This window comes from Camponotus vicinus, unplaced genomic scaffold (assembly GCF_025532165.1).
Source record: "Camponotus vicinus isolate PSW18456_S1 unplaced genomic scaffold, iyCamVici1.0 SCAF_8, whole genome shotgun sequence".
Classification (NCBI taxonomy): Eukaryota; Metazoa; Arthropoda; class Insecta; order Hymenoptera; family Formicidae; genus Camponotus; species Camponotus vicinus.
Genome location: NW_028141980.1, coordinates 4,247,722 through 4,268,657, shown reverse-complemented (window position 1 = coordinate 4,268,657; position 20,936 = coordinate 4,247,722). Strand labels below are relative to the sequence as shown.

The 20,936-nt window shown below is 38.0% G+C and overlaps 1 long non-coding RNA gene and 2 pseudogenes across 1 annotated transcript; 2 read left to right on the top strand and 1 right to left on the bottom strand.

Moving 5' to 3' along the window:
- The first annotated feature begins 1,258 nt into the window (after positions 1-1,258).
- On the top strand, positions 1,259-19,962 carry LOC145975753 (uncharacterized; annotated as a pseudogene).
- On the bottom strand, positions 7,048-13,720 carry LOC145975942 (uncharacterized). Its single transcript, XR_014440134.1, has 4 exons — positions 13,600-13,720; positions 12,471-12,716; positions 9,539-10,760; positions 7,048-7,418 (listed from the first exon to the last, which is right to left on the bottom strand). It is a non-coding gene; the product is annotated as an uncharacterized LOC145975942 (long non-coding RNA).
- On the top strand, positions 13,797-16,595 carry LOC145975828 (uncharacterized; annotated as a pseudogene).
- Positions 19,963-20,936: the final 974 nt, after the last annotated feature.

Here is a 20,936-nt window from a genome sequence, read left to right as displayed (position 1 = left end):
ACTGTCGCAATATAAATTGACGTCGTATATACGATTAATGAAAGTGCTATGTAAAGTGACATACGATCGTTGTATTCTGATGATTAGCGCGATCGTAATTAATCGTATTTTCGCGAGTGGCATGAAAATAAGTGGACAAACAAACAAAAGGAGAAACATCACGCGGTACAATCATTGAATGAATTTATGATCATAATAATAATTATTTGTTATTTGTACAATTATTCACTTGTTTTATATACGCGGTTGTCACTCATTTTGTAATCTGCGTAAGATGATTTATGAAAAACATTACAGATCTTATCTCGAATCATTTAAAATATTTAATAAAATATATTTATAATTAATAATTATATATATATTTTTTTATATAATATTTGGCATTATGTAAGATTTATAATTTTTTAATTATTTAAATTTTATTTTTGTAGCGATACGAATGTCAGAGCGTTTTCAAACTTATTTTGCAAACAAATTCGAAACTAGAATATTTCAATTAATTTTGAAAATAGTTTAATATCAAATTGATATTGTTAACTTATTTCCGATCAGTTTAAATGTTATATAATTTTAATGTTATATAATGTTATATAATTAGTTATATAATTGTTATATAATTGTTATATAATTGTTATATAATTAGGATGAGATGTTGTACCGATAAAAATAGTGTTTTCAAAATTCTTGAAATTTTTGAAACTTGAAATCTGCCACATATTTTGGCATTTATAATTCTATAATAATATATTTGTTTTTGGTTTATAATTTGGTTTAAAAATGTTTTCTAGAAGTAGAAGAGAGTCAAATCAGTTTTTAATCTAAATTTTTTTCTGCTAATTAATAAGGATGAAATTAGAGCAAACAATTAATAAATTAGCGCTTATTAATTATATATATTCGAAATTAATTTCTCATGTTAAGTTAATGGAGGTCCAAGGCTTCTGAGAAATTCAAGATGTTTCTATTTTAAAATTGATAACCCTTTATACCCTATAGACCAGGACAAAGTAGCTGAAACCTGCATTAAAATCGCATTAAAAGCCCATCTAATCTCATCTCCCTTCCTTTCTTCTAGATAACCCGTGGAATTTGAGGATGCGGTGGCGAGTGAAGCGGAGTCGAGGGCGCTGCGTTTGACAAGGCTATTCAGCGCAGATCGACGTCGGCATCGTTCGGCGCATTTGAGCGAGTAAACGAAACCAACTTGGAGCGAGAAGTGTCGATAACCGAGTACAACGAGTGGCGTCATATCGTCTTCATGGACCTGACGGAGGCTTTCGCGCCGGGAGGCGGCGGCGAGGACCTGCTGAAGACGGACTTCTTCGATTTCGTGGTGTCGCCGCCGCCGCACTGCGCCTCGGCCGACGGTGTCGTCTCCGATGAAGAGAGCTTCCTGCATCGCAGCACCGGCGGCTGCCGCACTATGGGTGGTTACCTTCAGCAGACCCACGAGGATCACGAGGGCTCGCATGGTGGCTCGCCCTTCATCAAGGAAACCAACAACAACACACTGACGGCGCTACCGCCTGTCTCGACCATCACCGGGTCGCTGAGCCATTATCAGCATCATCATCACGCGCATCATCATGTGCGTGCACAGCACGGCGGCGTTCAATCGACTGGAGGCGAGACCACTGCCATGGATCAGTCAGAGTGCGATTACTGGGGCCAGGAAGACGATGGCAAGGAGCAAACGTGTAACATCCTGTTGGAGGACCTCAACAAGTACTGCTGGTCCTCGAGCACGCACACCAACGATGGAGTCATTCACTCGGCGACCGGTGGTTCCAACGATCATCAGGCCGTAGGCTCGGGTCGCGCGGGCTGCGCCGCAAACGACCGACAGAATACGGACGGTGCCATTTACACGCTGACGGTGCTGAACAACGAGGCAAACTCGATGGACGCATTGGACTGTTGCAAGAGCCCGGCGCCTGCGTCCGGAGATTCCTGGTCCCTTCGACCCAATCTTGACCTCGACGCTATTCTGAGTATGGAACCGTCTTCCGGCGAGCAGGAACACGAACAGCAGACCAGTGGCGATGTGTCCAGGAGTGTCAATGATAGGTTTCATTCAGGGCCGGACGGCCGCGGCTTCACCGTGCCGCCATCGCAGTACGCCACGGATGACAGCGGCTTCGTTGAGAACAAGGAGCTGTGTGCACGCGCGTCCTCGATCAACTGTTCGGGCGACAATAACAACGATTGGAAGCCATCGGATCAAAACCTGCAAGAGGTTGCGGCCGCGGCTGCTGCCGCAGTCGCCGTGGGAGCCGAGAGTCTTCTGAGAAGTGCTCTTCAGGGCAAACTGTACACCGGATCGGCCCAATCGGTCTCCTCGTCGTCGTCATCTTCGCAAGCATCCGCTATATCAATGCCGGTCTCGGCAAACACGGCTCTCATGGTGTCCGATCAACAGCAACAGCAACAACAGCAGCAGCAGCAAGAGGATTCTATGCAGACGTGCACCGACGAGGACCTATTACTCTCGCAATTGGACCAGACAATCTATTGACCGGATGACTATGAGAAGCTAAAGAGCATCGCGAACGAAGTAGTAGAGTCCTACTGCAGTCTCGAGCCGGTCTGCAACGTGTCGGCGACCACTATGGTGATGTATACGCTGGACCTAACGAGCGGGAGTCTGGGTACCATCACGTTACCGACTGATCTTGGCCAGGTGAGCACCGTGACAGTGGTTACGGCCGCTCAACAAGACGTTCTACCGCAACAACCCGCTCAACGAACTGACGTGGACCAGCAGCAGCAGCAGCAGCGGCAGCAGCAATCGAATCAACTGCAGCTGCCTTCCGCCCAGGTGGGCGTTAATACCAAGCCACCCAAGAAATACGTTAGACGCGGCAATCGCAACAATTCCAACGGCGCCAGCAACGGCGGCGCCGGCTCGGATACCGGTAGCAACGCGAATCAGCAACAATCTGGCGGTTCCGGCGGCTCGCCCGGAAGCGTGCAGCGCAAGGAGCGTTTCCTGTGTGATGTCCCGCCATCTTAAAATTACTAGATTTAGTTACAATTCGCTTACCCACCTTATTTCTTTGCTATATTCATGGAATAAGAATGAATATTCAATTCTATTATTCGTAATTCAATTTTACTCACTATTATCAATTATACAGGGTGTTTCATTTTAATCCGACCAGTCGAATATCTCGAAAACCAAGCCCGGGAGAGAAAAATATTTCAGACAAAAGTTGTTTGGTTTCGAGGGGGCCATAAGATGGTGACAATGATTTGACCTTGAACAGTCATTTGAAGGTCACATAAAGGTCACCTTAAATTTCTTAAATGGAATACCCTATATATTTTTGCACATTCTTGTAGCTGACATCGAGAGCTTTCCAAAACACTATAATTAAGTACCTTTTCGTTAAGTACTTTTTGAGTTATGAGGCTTGAAATAATTTCTTAATTCTACATAAACCGTAAAATATCTAGTAAAATATTCATTTTTCGATTATCTTACCTTAATACTTTTACGTACAAAATAATGAGAGGAATCAATTGGTGTAAAGAAAACACATAGTTGTTTTGAAGAAAAAATATGTAATTTGCAATTAACAATTCCATATTTTTTCTTAAAAACAACTATGTGTTTTTTTTGCACCAATTGATTCCTCTCATTATTTTGTACATAAAAGTATTAATGTAAGATAATCGAAAAGTGAATATTTTACAAGATATTTTACGGTTTATGTAAAATTAAGAAATTATTTCAACCCTCATAACTCAAAAAGTACTTAACGAAAAGGTACTTAATGATAGTGTTTTGGAAAGCTCTCGATGTCAGCTACAAGAGTGTGCAAAAATATATAGGGTGTTCCATTTAAAAAAATTGAAGTGACCTTCACGTGACCTTCAAATGACTCTTCAAGGTCAAACCAATGATACCATCTTATGGCCCCCTCGAAACCAAACAACTTTTGTCTGAAATATTTTTCTCTCCCGGGCTTGGTTTTCGAGATATTCGACTGGTCGGATTAAAATGAAACACCCTGTATTACTATTAATTTTAATTCTAATATATGCGCATACGAATTCTAACGCTTAAAATATCAATTATAATATTTGCTTACCGTTTTATTCTACACGGTTATTTAGCCTGCTAATTAAATAAGTACTCCCTCAATCAATGTATAATGAGGACTTTATATACGCGCTAAAATTCGAATTTAGATTTTAACAAACGCGACCGAAAATATATAATTTAAGCAATAATTTAGGTATTTCAAGTTAGGTATTTCAAAGGAACTGTTGAATTGATCTTAAATATGAATAAATACAAATATATTTAAACACTTTGAAATGCTTTATTTAAAATTCATTATGGAATCATAACCAGTGGAAATAACTTTCTCTATACGCTATAACTTAAAATTAATCTATTCTAACTTGAGCCGTAAATTTCTGAACCTTTTCTAAAATATAAAGGAAGTTATACATATAAAATGATTCCGTAATCCTAACACCGCTAATGATAGATATTAAATTAAGAGCGCATAGTTTTGACGCGTGAGGTGGTCTAACAGGAAGTCATAAACATATCGAACATTGATTTCTCGGAGATGTCAACCGACACTTCCGATGAAAGTCGCGTACTACTCTTTGATCACCGCCGCGCTTCTATGAAAAGGATATCTATGTCAAAACAATTGATAAGTAATTCAGTAGTGCTTTCGAGAACGACGTGATCCGATGTAGAGATCACCTTACTCGAGGATTCCTACGGCAAAAGATCATGCAAGGAACGACGAAATCGCCAGTATATAAACCCCGGATTCTAGGCGCGAGCGGTTCATTCTATCATTAATAATTAGCCAGTATAGCAGACTCGCCGTTAGTCGTTATTTTCATAATCACTTTGCCGTTATTCTTTATCATTATTCTTTAACCATTCATTATAACTAAAATTTAATACTTTGTATCAATCTGCTATATCGTTCAGTAAAATTCAAATAAAGAAGTTATACTTGTGCAAATTCACTGTGTCAATCCTTGGAGATTCCCAGACCTTGCTTAGACGAAGGCGATCGAGACCAACCGAAATCGACATCTGAGTGGTAAGTACCAGATTTTTTTGTCCCACTTCATTCTTGTCTATTCAATATTTGTGTGATAATATTCACCTTCTTTGCATTCACAACATTTCCTGAAACAAAACATCGAGGATTAAATAAACAAGCATACTGTCAAGCACTAGCACATCGCTGGCAGTATCCCTTCCTCTTACTCCTGCACAAATTGTTTTAGCTTGTTATTCTATTCTGATAAGCGTCAAAACAAAAATTAACTAGAATTCCAAAAATCGCCCTCATCAATTGAGCGTCGCAGCTTCCCTTCTCCGAAGATTCCTTCATCTCCAGACATCCTCTACTATGCCGGAGAACTCCTCACTCTCCAATTTTTATTCTTAAAAATTCATTACCACTTTTTACCCCAAACCCAAATTTCCATCGTCTCCGGGCATCCACTGTCATGCTGGAGGCATCCGACATCCTAAAACCAATTCGCTTAATCGACGCTTCATTGAATATACCAACGATATTTGGATTTGCATAAATTTCTAACGTTGCTATTAGGATAAAACGTCCTTCCACACACATAGGTATAGCATCTTCGCGGTGCTGTACACAGATTTTATTATCCATTCACCCATTCTTCCGTCGCTGCCGGGCATCCGCTGCCTGTCATGCCGGAAGCATCCTGAGTTCCCTACCCTTATACGCAAATTCCACTGTCATAACTTTATTCTGCCCTCAAGTTCCATCGTTTCCGGGCATCCACTGTCATGCCGGAGATATCCACATATCCTTATGAATTATTCCTTCATTGACGTTTTAGCTAAACAAAATTACAAGAATAAATGTACTACGAGCTAATGTGCGTTGACGCTGATTCAGTCAATAACAATAATAAGAATAAATAAAACACCAATTTCCTTAACCAACATTATATTCTACCTGCCAAAAAAAATATATAATGTTACCTCTTTAAATGGTAAACCCGCCGTCAGAATTTAAAAGAAAAAGGCATAGGGCAGGAAAAATAACCCGTGAATATCGTGACGCTTCTCGATTCCGTCGGATCAAGAGATTAGAATTAAACTCAAAGCATATCTTTGTCAAATCAGAAAAAAGGGTCTTCCTTCCAGAAAGTTTTATTTCCGCTTTAAAGGCTAAGGCTAAATTCCTCTTTTACTTACCGGAAAATTTTATTTCACAGAAATTTCTTCGAATAGTTACCTCAAACATAGAATTTGACTCTTTCTATAATTACTATTTGGAAATTATAAAAAATAAAGATACGATTGAAAACCGTTCATTAAATTCAATAGATCTGATAACTCAATTAAAATCCCAACTTCCGGAGAATCAGTGTGAAATAGAGAGTTACTTGCAGACTCTCCAATGAGGCCTTCTTGCAACGATAAAGATTTTTTCGCCTTAACAGATGAGGAGCAAGCTCGAATTCTCGATATACTCTTGAAATTCATAGATCAATATATCGCAGGTAATATCGATATCGACCAGCTAATGGATTTGATAGAGAATATCGAAATCCCATTTTAATAGATTCCTTTTGCGTATACAAATATATATATTTCAATAGTCACTACTCATTTAACATTATTCAATTATAGAGTTTCGCGGCTTCCTTATATTTTTCCGTAATCGATAAGTCAGATCCTCGCTCTTGGCATTCCCAAGGTATAGCCGGTGTAAGCAGGTTGCCTTGAAAACAAAGAGAGCGCACTTTTCTCTGGAACTGAGGCATCTAGGGGAAAAGTTGGTCACTGAGACGTGACATCGTAAAATTTTGGTGGCAGCGGTGGGATAGCCAAAGGACTGACGAAGATTTTCGCGGATAGATAAAAGTACGCGAATACATATATCTCCAAGATCTATCATTCAATCATGCCTAATACACGATCAACCGTTTCTGAATCAGGCGATACTGTAAGTCGCGCGGTACTAGAAATACTTAATAAAAGAGTAACCGAGAAGGAGAAAATGCTGAAAGAACAAGCTCAAGTATTACAAGCTAAACAACGGGAATTAACTATTTTGCAACAAAATATTGAAAGTAGAAACGCGGATGCTGGCAATGGACAGATTGATATAATACTAAATACGTTGCAGGAACAAATCTCTGCTTTGAGCTCTTTACCTTTCCAAATGGAAAATTTAAATCAACGTGTTGCTCAACTTTCTAATTTAAACGCAGATTTACCTCCTAACCAACAGACGATTTACGACCATATCCCTGTAAGAAACCCTCCTCATAGATCCAGTCCGACGGACACTTCTCCAATCCGTCTTAAAGATGTAGTTGATTCAATTCCAAGATATGACGGACACAATATCTCGGTCTTCCATTTCACCAAAGCGTGTGAACGAGCCCTAGAATTAATTCCCTGTTATCAAGAATATCATTTGGTGCAATTAATAGTTAATAAACTACAGGGACATGCCTATGCCGCTATAGAGGATACAGAATACGAAACTATTATCGAACTTACAAAACGGCTGAAAAGTATTTTCGGCCCTAATAAATCTACTGATCAATATCGCGGTGAGTTAGCAAACATCTATATGAAACCGAATGAAAATATTTTCGATTACATTGGGAGAGTAAAAGAATTACGCACTGCTATCATCGACGGAGAGACTAGTCCCAGTGGATACATTGACGAAATTGTAAAACATCAAATTGAAATGAGCGTTAAAGATAATTTCGTAAACGGTCTCCCTTCTGACCTTTTAATCCGCGTTAAGTTAGAAAGATATTTCTCGTTAGACGACGCTATTATATCCGCTATACAACTTTCTAAAACCTTAGAAGCAGAAAGTGCACGTAAACGAACCGTATCATCTTATAAACCTAATACTTCTCCCCGTGCGGATTTCACAAAACCTCCTCAACCCACTAACCAGTCATCAGATAATAACCCTCAACAATTGCCTCCTCGGAATAGCGCAACTCCTTTTATAAAACCACTTATTCCCGGAATAACTGGACCTAACTTCCCTGCTGGAAAAATTTGTCGTTATTGCAAAGCCCCTGGGCATTTAATTGATAAATGTCGGAAACTCGCTTATAGACGATCGGTTGAAAATAATCCTTCACGATTCCCTATTAATAATAATCAAAATAATCCGGGAAACGCACAGAGCGTTCCGGTAATGACCGACGTCCGCCGGAACGAAGCTCAAATCGGACGTCCTCAACAAACTCCAATAACCATTGCGCTACCTCAGACCTCGACAACTGTCCTATCTCCTGTACCGAACCAATAAACGAAGACGCAAAATATAATAGCTTACCTTCTGTCATTCTCTCTTCTACTGACTTAAAGAATAAATGCTCTTTCATGATCGATTCTGGCTCCGGTGTTAACTTAATAAAACAACATCTTATTAATGCAAATGTTATTATGAATAACGAAAAAACACTATCTCTTCAAGGTATATCCTCTAAACCTGTCCCTACCCTAGGCTTTGTTACTATCCTTCTACTTAACCGACCTACTAATTTTTACGTAATTCCAGACACAGTCAGTTTTCCTCAGGACGGCATCTTGGGGAATGTATTTCTAAAGGAACGAATGGCTAAGATAGATTATAAAAACAAATTGCTACATTACGACGACTCGAGCATTCCGTTTATAGAAACAATTCTTATTCATATCAAGAAACGATCTGTTACACCATTTTTTGTTCATGTTGCTAATTCCGAAAAACAATACGGATATATACCGCGCTGTATACCGTTTGAAAAGGTTTACTTCGGAGATGCTATTGTCAAGAACATTAATGGAAAAGCTTATTTACCTATTTTTAATACCTCTGAATCAGAATATGATATAGAGGTTCCCACGGTCGAATTACAGGACTTTGATTTCATATTCCCATGTAACGCCGTCAAATCCCGAGGGAATGAGACGAGTAAGGGAATTGGTAATTCTCATGATTCAAAAACGAACTCCTGTAGGAAAAACGATTTTAAGGATATCACCGCGATCCTAGGGCTCTCAGTGATCAGTAATCATTCTATGAACAATTCCGTCGCCAATACCCGAGGGTTCTTGACGACTCAAAATAATTCCGAAAATCCTCTGTATTTCATCGAGACTCAAAATAATACTACTTCTGAGGAAGTCCACCGCGACCGCGTGTCCGCTATTATGCAGCTCCTGCGATTAGAACATTTAAATCCCGAGGAAGACAATGTCAAATCATTAATTCTTAATCATTCTGATAGATTTCATCTCCCTCACGACAAACTTGAAGCTACTAACGTTACTCAACATTTCATACCTACTACGGACGAAATCCCCATCCATACGAAACAATATCGATTTCCCCCGATTCACAAAGACGAAATTAACAAACAGGTTAATGAACTCCTGTCTCATGATTTAATCGAATATTCTACCTCCCCTTATAATTCTCCTGTATGGATAGTACCTAAAAAACCCGATTCGTACGGTAATAAAAGATGGCGAATGGTTATTGATTACCGTTGCCTTAATGAAAAAACAATAGGAGATGCTTATCCTCTTCCTAACATAACGGATATCCTTGATCAATTGGGATCTGCCAAATATTTCTCTGTCCTTGATTTAGCTTCCGGATTCCATCAAATTCCCATGGCTTCCAAAGATGCTCCCAAAACTGCTTTCTCAACTCCTTACGGGCATTATCAATTTAAACGAATGCCCTTTGGTTTGAAGAACGCCCCTGCAACGTTTCAAAGATTAATGGATAATGTTCTCTCCGGATTACAAGGTAATGAATTATTTGTATACATGGACGACATAGTCATATATGCAAGATCATTAAAAGAACATGAAATTAAATTTAATAAGTTAATGCAAAGATTGCGAGATGCAAATTTAAAACAATAACCTGATAAATGCGAATTCTTACGACATGAAGTAGCTTATCTCGGACACATAATCGGATCCGACGGAGTTAAGCCCGATCCAAATAAAATAAAATCCATAGCCGAATTTCCTGTACCAAAAACCGCGAAAAATATTAAGCAATTTTTGGGTTTAGTCGGATACTACAGACGATTCATTCCAAATTTTTCTAAAGCCGCCAAACCACTAACCGACTTATTAAAGAAAAATAGCACTTTTAATTGGCAGTTACATCAAGCAGAAGCGTTTAATACATTAAAATTCTCTTTATGTTCCGAACCCGTACTTCAATACCCTGACTTTACTAAATAATTTATCTTAACTACCGATGCATCCGGATATGCTATCGGAGGAGTACTCAGCCAGGGACAAATTGGGAAAGACTTACCGATTGCTTATACTTCTCGTATTTTAAACAGTGCTGAACAACGTTATTCCACAATCGAAAAGGAATGCTTAGCAATAGTCTATTGCACTAACCATTTTCGACCTTATTTATACGGAAAAAATTTCACTATCGTAACCGATCATAAACCGTTAATCTGGCTTCATTCAATTAAAGATCCTTCCTCCAGATTATGGAAGTGGAGAACAAAATTGGCCGAATATGAATATAATATACAGTATAAAAAAGGAAGTTTAAACCATAATGCCGATGCCTTATCTAGAAATCCTCCTGCTGATTGTGTTGTACCCTTCTTCATTGCTAATAACCCCGAAGACTCCTCTAACGACTCTATTTCCTCCGAACGTAGATCTGATATAATTGAAGATGCATTATCTCCACTATCTGAATTCTCTCCGTACGACTCACAATCTGAAAATAATGAACCCGTGTTAGAACAACCGAATATAGTAATACAAGAATATTCAAGCGACGACAAGGAGGATAAGGATGAGCGGATGGTTGACAATTCAGATTATAGCGAAAATCACATATACGAAGAAATTTTCGATATTAACGAAGAATACCAAGATATCGATCAACTTATCATTACTGAAAACCGAGATAGCTTATTAAAACAGGCAGATAACCATGTAATTTTCATTTACTTAAACGGAACTCCTTTTGATAATGGTGCCAAAGAATATCAAGCAGCTAATTTATTACCAAATTATCAAGATCTTACTCACGAGAGGGCTAATGTGAAAACTTTCGGTCAGAGAACTCTAATATCACTTCCAATTAAGCTCGAAAATCGAACACGCGTAGAAGCTCAATCGTTGGAAAATTGCATACAATCACTTTTAGACGTAGTGACTGAATTGCAAATAACCTCATTCAGTATTAGTAAAACCGATCACTTTGATGATTTACCTTGGCATCACATAATAAGTCGAATTCAGGCATATATAAGGGAATTACCGCTTTGCATTACTATTTGTAAAAATTTAGTACAAATTCCTCCCGCCGAACAACGGGAAGCATTAATAATAGAAAATAATAGAAAATCATGCATCAGCGCACGGTGGTCATAAAGGCATTACTAAAACGTACAATCGATTAAGACCTCATTATTATTGGAGCACCATGAAGAGAGATATACAAAACTTCATTCAAAAATGTCGTCAATGTCAATTAAAGAAATTAACGCGGATTAAAACAAAACAGCCTATGATAATTACAGATACTCCCGGTTCTGCATTCGATAAGGTATCTTTAGATATCGTGGGCCCCCTCCCTATTACAACCTCCGGATACCAATATATCCTAACTATGCAAGATTTACTAACAAAATATTCAATAGCCGTTCCATTAAGAGATGCAACCTCCTTATCTATAGCTGATGCTTTCGCGAAAAATTTCATCTGTATATACGGAGCCCCTAAACCCATTCTTACAGATCAGGGAACTAACTTCTTATCCGCCTTAATACGAAATTTAACTAAAAAATTCAAAATCCAACATTTTAAAACTACTGCTTATTACCCACAATCTAATGGCTCAATCGAAAGATCACATCACGTATTAATAGAATATCTAAAAACTCAAATTTTAAAAGAAAAGGAATGGGATAATTATATTAATTTGGCAATGTTTTCATATAACACTAGTGTCTATGAAGGAACCAAATTCTCACCTTTCGAATTAGTCTTCGGTCATATAGCACGACTACCTTCTGCCCACGCACCAATCGATGCAAATCTTGAACCCACTTACCAGGACTATTTAATAAATCTGTTTAATCAAGTATGTGACCTGCAAAAAGAAGCACGTCAAAATCTTATAAGATCTAAAGAAAGAAGTAAGCATTATTATGATAAAAATCTAAACCCTCAAAACTTTCGTGAAGGCTCATATGTATTTTTATTAAAAGAACCCGCGAAAGGGAAATTTTCCGACCAATATACTGGTCCTCATGAAGTCATAGAAATTTTATCTCACGGCAATGTTAAAATTATGGTCAAGAATAAACCTCGAATCGTACACATTAATAAACTAAAAATTTCTCATATCGAACCCGGATGAAAATTAATATACTATCTTTGGTTTCAGATATATTGGCACCGCCAACTAAAGCATTACCTTCTTTAACCACATATCATCATCTTCGTTTCTCCTATTGCGTTAAAATCTATTGTTATCGCAAAAGGGAACACAACTTCATCAACTCCGTTATAACAGATCCTGTAATGCCCATGCTAGATTATTTTTCCTTCCAATGTATTGTCACCTGCTCTTAGATAAATCACCACACCAATGATTGTTTATGATAACTGCTCACAATCCATTATTACTTTTAGATCCTTACATGAACGCCAGACTTGTTACCTAAAACATTTAATTTCTCTCATTACCGCTTTAAATCGAGAAGGAAACATACATTAAAGAATAATTAATTTTGTCCTTCTGAAAATTTTAATAAGAATTTTGAAATGTACATAGCAAAAAATTATAAATATACACCGCACCCTCTTTTAATTTCTTTTCCGAACTTATATGAAATAAAATGTGTGCGCACCCCGACTTCGCAATTCACCGAACCACATAACAGAATTTGTAATAATAATGTTACGAAGCTAGGAAACCGCTTGATTATGAATCAGAAATACTTCATGGTTTTCTGGATAGAAATTTGACTCCTTACAAATGCAGTATATGTAAAAATGAAATAGTGGAAATGCGTTCAATCTTACAATGCGACGATTGTTTTAGATCTTATGTACAATTTATTATCGATTTCAAAAAATGTAACCCTAATAACATCGCACTCTTATTATATGACGTCAAATCACACAAAATCATATATCTTTTTGTTTATAACGATGCGATAACGAAACTCAATCCACTTCTCAAATTTCGGAATTCGAATCCCCACAATTATAAAATTCTAAATAACGTAACTACAAAATCTCGTAAGATTGAGATGAAGAAACAAAAAGAAGAATGTGAGAGCGGCGATTGATTGGGGAAAGCATATGAGAATGAATGTGGCGCGTATCAAATTACAAGTGTCAGGCCGTAATGCTAACAGTGAAAAGAAAGGGTCTAAGATATAAACAAAAGGATAAACATTTAGAGAAGAGTCAGTACGTTACTGGGACGCTCGAGGGAACGTCACAAGGAAATAAGACGTGAAATCATCAAGTAAAGTGAGAAAAATAAAATATATATATAATAAGAGTAATAATAAGTAAATAGTAAAAGATATTACCTTCCTTTTTTTTAGAATGTGCATCCCAGTAGCGTATAAACTAAAAATTCACAAATTACTACGAGATTACCCGGGGTTGTACGTAGTAAAATGCGTACAAAGAATTGGACGACAGATGATGCCCTCTAGGACCATATACTGTGCTGATTGCCCCGTCTACCCCTTGCTTAAAGCTCTCTCAGCACCTCTTCATAGCCATGAGTTCATTGAAGGCCCTATCGCAGAGATTCGATGTACAGCATGTAAAAAACCCCTGGAAACAAGAATCCAGTCAGTTTTTAGGTGCGAGCAGTGCTTCTCTGCGTATATAAGAGAGTACCGCCTATTAAGTGAAGTAGACTACTATGATATGGATAACATAAGTATATTCCGCTATGATGTAAACGCCAACCGCACCGTAGAATTAGGAGTGTTACCCGAGCTTCCTCCTCCTGAGAACTTAGACGAAATTCGGGAGGATATCTTAGAACCTTATTATATGACATAATCATTATTATTAAGTACTATATATATTTTCGCATTATAATCAATTGTAATTAAGGTAATCAACTCTTACATATACATACATGAAAAATAAATAAATAAGAAATAATAATAATAATAATAATAAATATATACAAAAACGCCCATTTAAAAATTCTTAGAATAAGATAAAATGAATAAAATACATACATCTTATAAGCCTCTACTTACATGCACGTATTCCAATATTAACTGCTTAATGCCTCATTTATTAATAATTAGACAAATTTAATAAGTAATAAATTCGATATAATATTAAGAAATATATATAAGAAGAAAACTACTAAAGAAATAAAAAAAAGAGGGGGAAATAAGAATAATAATTAAGGATAAGTATGAGTTATAGTTCATAAGTTACATAAGTATATTGTATAATTACAGAAATGTTAGAATACCTTGCGATAGTGATCCTTGTAGCGGCCACCGATGCCCTCATTGGATTTGATTGCGGCGGACAGCATCTAAATATTACTTCAGTATCCTTGCTAGATGTTGGCGAATGTAATCTCGATTATCGAAAACCTAACGCAAGCGATACATACGTTCAACTCTTGCAACTCTCTAATTATAATCATGCTGAAGTTATTCAATGTAAGGTCGAAATATCGCGAACGATTTATTACTGCGGAATGCACTCACATGTCGCTGTAGTTCAGAATGGAAGAGCGGATTATATTCACGAAACTGGATACACGCAGTGCTTAAGGATGTTCCAGGATGGAACGCTCTCTCTAGGAGTTGGAAACCTCGTGTATGGACTAAAGGCCAACCAGACTACTTATCGCAGTCTCACCCTAGCAGGACGTCTCAGTAACGATGGAAGCTGTAAGAGTACTCAGTATTCCGACTCCTACGGAACCTGGGACGACGTCGTGGTTCAAGCCTCAGTCAAAATATCCACAAAATCTTCACACGTTCCTGTGCAATTAAATTCCGGGAAAATAATATTAAAATCCGGAACTGTATGTACGTTCAGTGAAAGTTTCTGTATTGATTCAGATGACGGATATACTTACTGGAAACCTGTGCCTACGTCATCTTGTAATTTCCATCAATACGATGTCCTTTATGAAGGCCCAGCAACTGTAATCAAGGATGATATGACCGACTCTTCGTCCCCAATCATCTATAGTTTAACGACACAAGATATTACCTTTGCCCTCACCAAAACCAGAGAGTAGCCTTTGTGCGGATACACCTTACTGGGCACAGAACATCCAAAATTATTTATTCTTGAAACCAAGGAGGGAAATACTTTCGTCCATCGAGGCATCATTCCGGTGGACAACTTAGACATCTTCGCCTACATGAACTCTAAATTCGTATATGTAGAGAAACATGTTCGCCATCAAATGGCTTTTTTGTATCATAATGTTATGCAACAGAAATGTGAATTAGAAAGACAGGTTATAACTAACGCCTTGTCATTTGCCACCCTTCAACCAGACGAATTTGCATATCGATTAATGAAAGGACCAGGCTATATGGCAGTGACGACTGGGGAGGCTACACAAGTTATAAAGTGCATACCTGTGGACGTTATAATAAGGAAAACTAAAGAATGTTATACCGAGTTACCTGTAACTGTACGTAACTCCTCATTTTTCCTTACTCCCAAATCCCGAATAATTACCAAATTTGGGAATCAAAGGGAATGCAGTTATGAATTACCCACCATGTATCGCATCGAAGACACCTGGGTGCAGTTCACACCTGACGTGCAAGTCAGACAATCGGCTCCGCAGCAACTACAACCCATGACAACCTTGTCCTGGAAGTATTTAACACCAGGACCACTCGCTGTCAGCGGAATATACTCTGAAAAGGATATAGAGAAGTTGAGAGATCACATCATGTTTCCTGCAGAGAAACCTGCTCTTCTCAACACCATTGCCAGAGGACTCACCGGCCATTCCATCAACGGAGATGCAATCTCGATGTACAGCCTATTGGATGAAGCCTCTCTCAATAAAATAGTTGAGAACACCGCTTCTCGAGTATGGAGAGGGTTCGTCACCTTTGGTTCAGCAACTGCTGGAATATTCGGCATCCTGTTAGTCATCCGCATCGTTAAACTCGTGGTTGATACAGCTATCCACGGATACGCCTTGCATGCCGCATACGGATGCAGCATGCATTTATTCGGAGCTATCTGGGGCTCTGTCACACATCTGTTATTGCACCTGGCACGTGGACCCGTTGACAAAAGGGACAACATCCAAACCAACGAAATACCGACTCAGACTCCGACTGCGCCTAAAAAATTAACAACAGAGGAGATCCCGGAAATAAACAAATCCACCGACGCTGTCGTCGAACCAGTAACCTCAACTTCCGAAATTTATTCGTACCAGACTCTAAGTGAGCGATTAAAGACTCTAGAACAAATCCCTACGAGCACATCGGAATTTGTTCTTAAATAAGGGGGGAGGTGTGACGTCCCGCCATCTTAAAATTACTAGATTTAGTTACAATTCGCTTACCCACCTTATTTCTTTGCTATATCCATGGAATAAGAATGAATATTGTGACGTCCCGCCATCTTAAACTTACTAGATTTAGTCACGATTCGCTTACCCATCTTGTTCCTTTACTATACCCATGGAATAAGAATGAATATTCAATTCTATTACTTATAATTCAATTTTTCACTCACTATTATTAATCATATTACTATTAATGTTAATTTTAATATATGCATATACGAATTCTAACACTTAATATATTGATTATAACAATTGCTTACCGTTCTTATTCTATACGGTTATTTAGCCTGCTAATTAAATATGTACTCCCTCAATTAATATATAATGAGGACTTTATATGCACGCTAAAGTTTAAATTTAGACTTTAACCAAATGCGACCGAAAATAAATAATTTAGGTAATAACAAGTAAAGCATTTCAAGGGAATTGTTGAATTGACCTTAAATACGAATAACTACGAATATATTTAAATACTTTGAAATACTTTATTTAAAATTCATTATGGAATCATAACCAGTGGAAATGACTTTCTCTATACGATATAACTTAAAATTAACTATTAAATCTATTCTAACTAAATTGAGCCGTAAATTTCTGAACCTTTTTCTAAAATATAAAGGAAGTTATACATATAAAATGATTCTGTAATCCTAACACCGCTAATGATAGATATTAAATACTAAATTAAGAGCGCATAGTTTGACGCGTGAGGTGATCTAAGAGGAAGTCATAAATATATCAAGCATTGATTTACCAGAGATGTCAACAGACATCTCCGATGAATTCACATATTATCTTTGATCACCGCCGCGCTTCTATGAAAGAGATATGTCAAAACAATTGACAAGTAATTCGGTGGTGCTTCCGAGAATGACGTAGCCCGACGTAGGGATCATCTTACTCAAGGATTCCTACGGCTAAAAGATCACGCAAGGAACAAAGAAATCACCAGTATATAAACCCCGGATTTTAAGCGCGAGCACTCATTTGTTCATTACTAATTAGCCAGTAAGACAGACTCGCTGTTAGTCGTTATTTTCGTAATCACTTTGTCACTATTCTTTACTATTCGTTAACCACTCGTTATAATTAAAAACCAACACTTTGTCCAGCAAAAATTCAAATAAAGAAGTTGTAATTGTGCAAATTCACTGTGTCAATTCTTGAAGACTCCCAGACCTTGCGTAGACGAAGGCGAGCGAGACCAGCAGAAATCGACATCTGAGTGGTAAGTACAAGATTCTTTTACGCCTGTATATTTAATATCCTTAAGATAATATTCACCTCCCTCGCATTCACAACATTTCCTGAAACAAGATATTGAGGATTAAATAAATAATTATACTGTCAAGCACTAGCACGTCGCTGGCAGTATTCCTTCATCTTACTCCAGCATAAGATTTATTATAATTTATTGTTTTATTCTGAAAAGCGTCAAGCCAAATATTAATTAGAATTCCACATATCGTCCTCATCAATTGAGCGTCGTTTCTTCCCTTCTCTGAAGATTCCCCTATCTCCGGGCATCCTCTGTTATGCCGGAGACATCCACACCCTCCTACTTTTATTCCTAAAATTCATTACTACATTTTAGCCAAACCCAGGTCTCCATCGTCTCCGGGCATCCACTGTCATGCCGGAGGCATCCGACATCCTAATTCAATTCGTTTAACCGACGCTTCGTTGAATATATCAAGCGATATTTGGATCTGCATGAGTTTTCTAACATTATTATCGGCATAAACGTCTTTCCTTATACCAGGGTATAGCATCTTAGCGATGCCGTACTAAGACATTATTATCCATTTCCCCATTCTTCCGTCGCTGCCGGGCATCCACTGTTATGCCGGAAGCATCCCAAGTTCCTTGCCCTTATACACAAATTCCGCTATTATAACTTTATTCTGCCCTCAAGTTCCATCGTCCCCGGGCATCCACTGTCATGCCGGAGACATCCACATATCCTTATAATCTACTCCTTCATTGACGTTTTAGTTAAACTAAAATTACAGAATAAATGTATAATGTGTTAATGTACATTGACGCTGATTCAGTCAATAATAATAATAAGAATAAATCAAATACCAATTTCCCTAACCGATACTATAATCTACCTGCCTGAAGGAATATATATATATATATATATATATATTTCCCTTAATATTACCTCCTTAAATGGTAAAACCACAATCAGAATTTAAAAGGAAAAAGCATAGAGCAGGGAAAGTAACCCGTGAATATCGTGACGCTTCCCTATTCCGTCGAATCAAGAGATTAGAATTGAACTCAAGACATAATCTCGTCAAATCAGATAAAAGGGTTTTTCTTCCAGAAAGTTTTATCTCAGCTTTAAGGAATAAGGCTAAATTCCTCTTTTACTTACCGGAAAATTTTACTTCACAGAAATTTCGCCAAGTAGTTACCTCAAACATAGAATTTGACTCTTTCTGTAACTACTATTTGGAAATTATACAATATAAGGATACGATCGAAAACCCTTCATTAAAATCAATAGATCTGATAACCCAATTAAAATCTCAGTCACCGGGAAATCAACGTGAAATAGAGAATTACTTACAGACTCTTCAATGAAGCCTTCTTGTAACGATAAAGATTTTTTCGCCTTAACAGACGACGAGCAAGCTCGAATTCTTGAAATACTCTTGGAATTCATAGATCAATATATCGCAGGTAATATCGATATCGACCAGTTAATAGATTTGATAGAAAATATCGAAATTCCATTTTTATAAATACCTTTTACATATATATATATTTCAAGAGTCACGATTCATTTAACATCATCCCATTATAGAGTTTCGCAGTTTTCTTATATTTTCCGTAATCGATAAGTCGGATATCCTCGGTATCCATCGGTATATCCTCGCTCTCGGCATCCCCAAGGTATAGCCGGTGTAAGCAGGTTGCCTTGAAAACAAAGAGAGCGCACTTTTCTCTGGAACTGAGGCATCTAGGGGAAAAGTTGGTCACTGAGACGTGACACCTGCATTACTGCGGCATCTGCAGCAAGGGCTTCAAGTACAAGTACAGCATGAACATGCATATCCGGACGCACACTGGCGAAAAGCCGTTCGCCTGCTTTGCTCTGCGGCAAGAGCTTCCGCCAGAAGGCCCACCTGGCCAAGCACTATCAGACCCACGTGACCCAGAAGCCTGCCGGTATCCAGCAGGCCACTTCCGGGAGCGGCACCAGCGGCGGGAACAACGGTAACACGGTAACACTAGCCCGACGGCGGAGATCAACGTGACCCCCTCCTCCGCATCCCCCGCTATCACCAGCAGAACTCAGGTCACCGTGGATCCCACGGGAACCGGCTGCAGTCCCCCCAGTTAGTTCGCGAAACGCGAACGCGGTATGACGTGCGGGCGCATATCCGTCCGTGTTTTCTTTTTTTTTTCTTCAGAAAAGAGATGGCGGCCGTGGCTGGCTTCTGCTTTCTCTTCTTTCGTTCCCAATTTTTTTTTTAATACGAATATAATTTCCATAATGGAAATGCCAAGCCGAGCTTGCGAGAAAGAGCGAACCATGACGAGCGATTAGATGAACGCATCGTGTGTGTATCGGGTGTTCGAAAACTAACTCACGTAATTCTTGAAGAATAATTTTCTCGAGAATTTGTTTGATTTCACAAGGTTTCGATTTAATTTGAATTGGATCTGAGTTAATTAATCTTAATTCGTTAATCTAATTAAGTAAACTTGTTATTCGTAAAAATTAACGTTTAAAATTAATTAAATTTATTTAATTACTTCAGTAATTACTTAATCCAATTTAAATTTAAATTATTTTTTACATCGACATTAATTTTATTCAATTACTTGAAGCAGCTCGAATTCGCTTAATTATACTTCCAGTCAGATCAAATCATTCGAATCACAACATTGAAGGAATCGATTGCGAATTATGTGAAAAACAATAGAAATAATTTTCCGTGACATCCTGCATGGCAAGAAGCCAATGGAGTTTAATATAGCAAAACTGCGACAGTGTTATTAATTAAAAAGTTAATTATATATAAGAACCCCGATCTTTGTTTGCGAGATTATCTATCCTAAAGGCGGCTCGCTGCCGAGTTTTTATATTAATTATTAATTAATTAATTATTAACAATACGATGCAATAATACTCAAAGCGGTCGAGGGCGAAGAAAGGCCGAGCGGCCGCGCGAAGAAAGATATAGATTATTTCCACGCATTTATAGCCTAGATGTGGCTGTTCGATCTTTATCCCGATCAAGTAAATCAAAGTTAGAATCGAACAGTTCCGTTTAGCTCTAGACGCGTGCGAGGAATGCAAACCTTTGTATT